This window comes from Capsicum annuum, unplaced genomic scaffold (genome assembly GCF_002878395.1).
Source record: "Capsicum annuum cultivar UCD-10X-F1 unplaced genomic scaffold, UCD10Xv1.1 ctg5473, whole genome shotgun sequence".
Classification (NCBI taxonomy): Eukaryota; Viridiplantae; Streptophyta; class Magnoliopsida; order Solanales; family Solanaceae; genus Capsicum; species Capsicum annuum.
In genome coordinates this window covers 1-8,361 of record NW_025862961.1, presented here as the reverse complement: position 1 = coordinate 8,361, position 8,361 = coordinate 1, and the positions used below count along the sequence as shown (strand labels likewise).

The following is an 8,361-nucleotide window of genomic DNA, read 5'->3' as shown; positions in this document are numbered from 1 at the left end:
CACCCCCTACAACTGGTATCAGAGCCCAGTTATTTAAAAAATACAGCAGTAGCATATATGTTTGAATTTAGCATAATATGTTAATTTTAAGGTTATTTTAGCCTTCTATTTGATGATTTTGACCTAATTTTTTGAGTTTTTATTTTGGGGTTTTCTTCTCCTTTACTTTGATTGTTGATCTAATTTGATGATTTTGGGATTTTAACCGTCTGATCTTGCTTAAATTTTTGCTAAATCCCCTTTATGTAGATGAAGTTCTTGTGAAATATATGGAAATTTCATATTCCTTGCGAGGTACAGAAATGGCCAACAATGAGGCAATACTGGAAGGAAAATGTGGTGGCTGGTTAGTGGTTAGTTTTGCGTATCTAGCCCGTGAGTAATATTTTGTCATGAGACCTATCATGTTGCTGCCTCCAATATTTAGTCTGTATCAACTCATCAAAATATAATTTGTGGTTTACTGTAGGCTCATCGGGCATTGGATTGAAGGATGAAATTATTGTTCAGTACATTTAGTAAGCGCCCAATCTCTGCCAGGTGCTTCTACTTTGAATGCTCAAATGACTCTAACCTTCGTGTATTAGTAGCTCTTCTGCAATACTCTCTATTAGAGGGAAAAGATGACATGAATATTAGTTCCTGGTACTTAAGACTCTGGGTAGGAAGCTTTTTTATAGAGAGGGATTCTTCAATTATTGACACAACAGAATGATTCACTGGATGCCAAGTAGAAGTGTGCATATTTTACATTCAGGATTGGTTGATAATAGGATAACAAAAATACTGAACTTGGGAAGATATCACTTGTTTGCCTTATGGTTACATTGGAATTAACTATACGAGCATCGATCATATTGTCAACCCCAAGCCCAAATTTTCTCATCTTTTGCTATAGAATTACCACCTCTGCGGTCTCTGCTAGAGTTTTACTAGTACTGCAATGATTCCTGGTTTAGTTCATCATGTTTACTCTTCATTCCAGCATGTCTATAGCGGATTAGCTTGATCTACTGCTGCACTGTTGAAAACTCCCTTTGATGTTGTCAAGACAAGATTACAGACACAGGTTATTCATCTGATGTGTTTCTTAATGTCAATATGTCGTACAGTTTGCTTGAAACTAGGATCAATTTAAAGTATTTTGAAAGCATTCTGTTTCTGTGTTTGATATCACTTTTTTCTATTTAACTGATTACTAACGAGAAATTGATTTAAGACCGGTATGAGTGCCTTTGGAAAGCTTCAGCTTCTGTACTCCTCATCTTCCCCTTTACACTATATTTTTTCAATGCTATTACATACTCTAGCAATTTAGTTTGTTGGACGCAGTGCATATCCTATCAAGCTGACTTTATTGGACACAAAAATATTAATAATGTAATTGCCTGTGCTGTCGCCAAGTTATGTTGTACAAATACCAACAGTATTCTAAAACCATACCTCATATTGTCAATACGTTGTTTACACTAACCATTTTATTTGTTCTCGTAATAGTGAACCTCGATTCCATGGCAGGTGCTTGAGTCCTAGGTATATGACTTAGGGAGCATTTTTCTTCGCATCTTATGAATCTTTTAAGAGGTTGTTTTCTTTAGATATCCCGCAGCCTAAAATAGAAATGATTCCACATGAACTTAAAAAGGAAGATGACCTGCAACGCTGCCTTCACCAAGCTAACAAAAGAAAGATCAGTTTATTTGGTTCTTACAACACTTCATAGAAAGATGCAGCCTGAATATTCATCGGGTTGTGAACCGTGTGCCAGCTTTTCTCCCTCAGGAATTTTTCCATATATTAATCGTTAATTATTTTGGTGTTTTTAACTGGTACATACCATTCTCTTATTTGTGATATTAATTTTGGTTGATGTCTTCCAAACAGGGAGCAGTAGGATTGAGGATTAGAGTGTATGAAAGTACTATGTGCTTTGTGAACTGTCACTTTGCTGCACATTTAGAAGCTGTTGGTTGCCGGAATGCTGATTTTGACTGTGTATCGAAGTATTATCTTTAGTCGGTCATCAAACTTTCTCAATTCTGTAGCTGGTATTTAGCATGCCAAATTCTAACCTTTGTGCAATAAATTATAACCTTCATGAAAACAAAGATAGATATACACTTTTGAGTGATACTAACAACTTGAACTGCTTGATTTTTTTAATACTGTAGACCATCAATGATGTCCTCTTTAGAATCATATCATATAGACTCTCTAGGTACCTGGATCTTCATTCACCTAAAGGTATATTTCTTCATTTTAAATTATTTATTTAAGTACTTTTTTTTAGGCCCTTTAAAAAGTTTTTTTCTTTCTTTTTGTGACAATTCTTTAATTCATTAACAGCTCTGAAAGAAGGGCTTCAGCTCACTGGAGTTGCCATGATCAACTTAAGAAAACAATCTGGATTACAGGTGAAACTTTAAGTTCCCCAAATATAAAATGCAAAATGTAGCTAATGGAATTTTGTTTGATAGTAACAATCTCAAATATTAGTTTTTTTTTCTTCTCAGGACTTTTCCCAGTTGATGGACAGCAAAACGAGAGCACGGTGGGGTAAAAAATTTGGGATGTTACTATTACCAATTTGTTATCACAACTGGGGAAGTGATCCATTGCAATTTGTAAATAGAAAGTAAAGACATGATAGACAAGAAAAAGTTACCACCCAGAGGGTCCTTGCTCCTACAAAATTGGAGACTTTGTCATGTCCTTTTTTGGTCCTAAGGTATACCAAATAGAGGTGTCAATTGTCATATCGTCAAATTTATATGGATCAAAATGAGTCAAATATTTAAACAAGTCATGAATCAATCAACCAATAAAATTAGTAGTATCTGGACTAATATAAACTTGAATTTCTCTATCATTTTTTCGTTACAATCGCTTATTCTACACTTTTTGTAGAGTGTAGCAAGCTGTCGTGCTCAACTACAAATTTCTTAGCAACACAACTTTCACATTCTCAAATGTGATCGGCCCTCAAGAGGATAGCACCTTCGGAGGGAACCACATATCATCTGTAAAAGTCACTTCTTCTTCCCTGGCCTATGTAAGTTTCTCAACATATTGGCGTTATCATTTGGTTGTATTAGTGATACTACAATTTATTTAGGCTTTAATGATTCCATATCTACTGTTTACTTTGGTGAATTAATGACAATGTCTTTTTGCATATTTAACCATGCTATATAATACATAAGCTAAAAATCCTACCAAACTAAAGATTCAATAATACCATGACTAATATAAGTATTACATTCTCTAACATATCCTACCATTCGATGACCCTTTTCATGCAGTCATAAATCATCATGTCTCTAATGTTGCCTTTTGATTTATTTGCAGGCAATCACAATGCACATAGTGAGCTATGCGGGGAAGGCTGATATGCAAATATCGGTGGCCAAAGACATCATCCCTGATCCCAAAGTTCTAGCCAAGTGTTTTCAAAATGACTTACTGGAAATGAAGGAAGCTGCAAAAACTGTTGCCAAATGTACTCTCTCGCCTACTTTATCTCACTCGCCCTTTCTATGTTTCTCTCCTCTTAATATCTGATGTGGTTATAATGTCTCATTTAAAGGTTACGACTCTGGTGAAAAGAAGTGAATTATGAGATTATTAATGAATGATTTTGTGTTGTGATGTGTATATATTGTGTTATAATTTATTATGTATGGAAATAAAAATTTACATTAATATGAGTGACTATTTATAGGTAGTCAAAAACCGTTGCAACAGAATAAGAAAAGTATCGCAATAGATGATATTGCAATGGTTTAATGTTGTTGCAATAGAATCTATTGCGATGGTTAGTAACCGCTGCAATAGATGAATATAGGCATTGCAACTAAATAATAAAAGTGTCTCAATAGATGCTGTTGTAATGGTTTAATATTATTGCAATAGCTTCTATAGCTTCTATTGCAATGGTAAGTACCATTGCAATACATGAAAATAGACATCTCAATAAGTCAAAAAATAACCATCACCATAGCTTGACCTATGGCGTCGGTTGTTTGAAACCATCGCCATAGCTTGACCTATGGCGACAGTTCAGAAAATCGTCGCATAAACCATTACCATAGACCTATCGCAACACCCACCTATGGGACAAATGCTGAACCGTTGCGGTAGTGCTATGGAACAGTTTCTGTCTATTACAATGGTTTTGAAACCATCACCATTGGGGTAATTTCTAGTAGTGCCCCCAAGACTCGATAGCAATAATAGTAAAATAGTACTAAACTTAGAGGACATAAAATTCAAGCTTTTATCAAAAATTCATTCTTGTAGGCATTTCATCAAACACTTGTAATGCGTAGTTTAAGCTAAGCATGGGGATAGTATAAAACTTGGAGTAATAACATGATTTCAACATCAATAATACTTAATCATGATTTAATTCAGTGAATAACAATGTTAAAATAGGGAGGTTTGGTGATAACAACAATTTCATGTAAGCATGGAACAAAATCAAGTTTCATGGAGATGCATGGTTAAAATCATAATTTAAAATCAAAATAACTTATAATAATCATGTCTTTGAATTTAAAATTGGATACTTGGACTCCATGGGTGAAAGGAACCTATGGATAAAGACTTAACATACCTGAGTTGATGAATTCATGAGAATTAATGGCGAGTTCTTGAGATTTGATCATTAACTTTGAAGGCTAGGATTTTTTTCTTGAAAGAGGATTAATTTATTGAAGAGGATTATGAGTATTGGGGTACATAATGCCCCTTTAGTATGTTAATTACGTGTTTTAGATGGATTTGAGGATTTGAGAAATGACCAAACGGTCCTTGGAAAATTAAATTGCAAACTGAGAATCCCAATTTTAAAACCCGGTGTGATGCGGTACAATTGCATTGGACAACTGGAAAACTAAAAAACCCCATTTTTCCCAGTGGTGCAACGCGCTGCTATCACGTTAAGCCACAGGAAAAAAATGATGCCGAACAAAAACCTTAGCGTGATGTGATGGTAATCGCAGTGCCTTTTTGGAAATTGACAACTGCGAAAATGACCCTTGTCATGACACGGTGCTTAACTTGGTGACACACTGGAAAAGGACGAACGTAAAACTGGTTGTCACCGCGATGCGGCCTTATCGCGATGGGCTACTGTTTCTTATTACAAGTGCCATAACTTCTCACTCGAGTATCAGATTTTAGCGACATTGGTATCGTTGGAAATCTAACTAAATTTTCTACTATTTGGTGGGTCTTGAACTAGAAAATTCACAATATATCAAAAGATATACTGGTTTGAAGTCGACTAAGCAATATTCTTACCAAAGTTTTAATCAATAATGATTATTTTGATTCGTCTAATAGCTAGGAGTTATTTGAGGCCTTTATATAAATCAAACTAATTCATAATACTACCAAAGAGATATAAGGTTCAATGCCTGAGCTTGAAACATGGCTCTAGCATTGGTTTGGATTCTCGGGGTATTATAATATCTTCTCCTTGGGAATATTCATCCTTCGAATGAGACTAGTTAGACTGAAAGCTCTGAGGAACTGAGATTACATGATTAATATATGCGATTATATGACTGAGTCTAAAAAATTATTCATCAATGAACTGATTCTATGAATGCATAACTTACATGAGAATGATATGCAGCTGAAACTAAGTATGGAGAAGAAAATTTTTGAGAAGATTATTACCTTAAGCTGAATCTGATTTTGCGGAGAAAAGATGTGGGTACTTCGTTCGCATATATTCTTATGCTTCCCAAGTGCTCCCTCAATGGACTAATTCTACCAAAGAACTTTGACCAAGGGAAATTCTTTGTTCCTTAGTGTACGAACTTGCCGATCAAGGATCTCGGCTAGAATTTCTTCATAAGAAAGGTTGTTCTGAACATCTGTGCTTTGTAAGGGAACAACTACAACTGGGTCACCAATACACTTCTTCACCAATGAGATATAGAATACTGGGTGCAATGGTGCTAAGTCTGCAGGCTACTTAAGTTCATAAGCCACCTTTCCAAAACGGCTAAAAATTCTATAAGGGCCAACATATCTGGGACTAAGCTTCCCCTTCTTAAAAAACCTCTTCACCCCCTTCATGGGAGAGATCTTCAGATATACAAAATCACCAATCTCAAACTCAAGATCTTTCCTTCTCACATCTGCATACAATTTTTTTATCTCTGTGTTGCCTTGAGCCTCTACCTGATCAATTGAACTTTCACTAAGGTATCAAACACCAAGTCAGGCCCTACTATCGTGGACTCACTTACTTCAAACCAACCAATTAGAGATCAACATCTCCTCCCATAAGGAGCCTCAAGCGGAGACATTTGAATACTGGAATGATAGCTATTATTATTCGCGAATTCAATCAAAGGCAAGTGGTCATCCCAACTTCCCCTAAAGTTAACTACACACTCTCTAAACATATCCTGAAGGGTCTGAATGGTCCTTTTTTCCTGACCATCTATTTGAGGGTAAAACGCTGTGTTGTGGTTAACTTGGGTACCAAGACCCTTCTGAAAAGCCTCTGAAAAGTAAGAGGTTAAATGAGCACTTCTTTTTTACACTATTTTAAAAACCCAAGGACTCAATTGTATCGATATGTAAAATGACAACTATGTAGCACCTGTGTCTGTGCTCCCAAAGGCACCCCTCTCTTTCAAGAGGATTCACGGATATCTAAGATAATAGATAGAGGAACACCGTGCAACCTCACTAACTCTCTGAGATAGAGTTTGGCATAATCCCGGGTGGAATAAGAAATATGAACTGGCAAGAAATGACTGATTTGGTCATCTTGTCTACAATGACCCAAATTGAATCATGTTGTTGACGAGTACGAGGAAAACCTGTCACAAAATATATGTTCACTTTCTCCCACTTCTTTGTAGGAATACTGAACTCCTGGATAGATCTTCTAGGATTTGGATATTCAATCTTAACATGCTGATAAGTAGAGCACTTAGCTACAAAATCTGCAATATACCTCTTTATCCCACTCTACCAATAGATTTCTTACAGATCGTGGTACATTTTTGTAGCCCTGGATGAATAGAGTAATGTGCACCATGCATTTCTACTAGAATTCGCTGTCTCAACTCATAAACACACGTCATACACAATCTACCCTAGCAACGCAACACCCCATCTCCCCATTGGGAGAAAATCTCTAATTTCTGATTTCTGACTAACTCTTTTAATCTAACTAAATCAGGATCCCTGTCCTTCTTTTCTTTCACTTCGACAACTAAATAAGATTCCAAATTATTCTCAACCCAAACACTACCCTCAGCTGAGTCAACCAAATGAACACCTAACCTAGCAAGCTGATGAAATTCCTAAACTAACTTCTTATTACCATCCTCAACATGAGCAACACTACTCATAGACAACCTACTTAGGGCATGGAACACTACATTGTCCTTGTCTTAGTGATATAAAATTCTTATATCATAATCTTTCAACAATTTTAACCATGTCCTCTGGTGTAGATTCAAATCCTTCTGCAAAAATACATAATGTAAGATTTTGTGATCTGTGAACACATCAACATGTACCCCATACAAATAGTGCCTCCAAATTTATAAGGCAAACACAATAGCTATAAGTTTTAGATCATGGGTAAGGAAATTCTTTTCATGGGGCTTAAATTTCTAGAGGAATAGGTCATAACCATACCCATATACATCAAAACAAACCCTAAACAAACTCTAGAAGCATCACAGTACATAAAAAATCCATCTGAACCATCTGGGAACGTCAAAACTGAGGTTGTGGTGAGTCGCGTCTGCAACTCCTGAAAACTTATCTTACAAGAATTTGACCACTAAATCTTAACTTTTTTTAGAGCTATTCTGTACATAGGGGATGCAATAGACAAAAATCCTTCAACAAACCATCGGTAATAGCTGACCAAACCCATAAAAACTCCTGATATCTGATAAAGAAATAGGTCTGGGCTAGTTTTTCACTACTTTGGTCTTTCGAGGATCAACTCTAGTGCCATCACCTTAAGATAGTATTGTAGAGTCTCAGAGCCTATTAGTTGTGCATGATGCATGTTACTCTATTCATCCAGGGGCCACAAAGATGTACTGCGATCTATGGGAAATTTATTTGTAGAGTGGGATGAAGAGGGATATTATAGAGTTTATAGCTAAGTGATCCACTTATCAGTAGGTTAAGATTGAACATCAAAAGCCTTGCGGGTTTATACAGGAGTTTAGTATTCCCACTTGGAAGTAAGAGAAAGTAAACATGGATTTTATGATAGGTTTGCCTCGTACTCATTAACAACATGATTTTATTGGGGTCATTGTAGAGAGGATAACCAAATCAACTCATTTCTATATAGTTCATACTCTT

General features: G+C 35.9%; 1 pseudogene; it reads left to right on the top strand.

The window, feature by feature from the left end:
• The first annotated feature begins 302 nt into the window (after positions 1-302).
• On the top strand, positions 303-3,499 carry LOC107841303 (annotated as a pseudogene).
• The last annotated feature ends 4,862 nt before the right edge of the window (positions 3,500-8,361 follow it).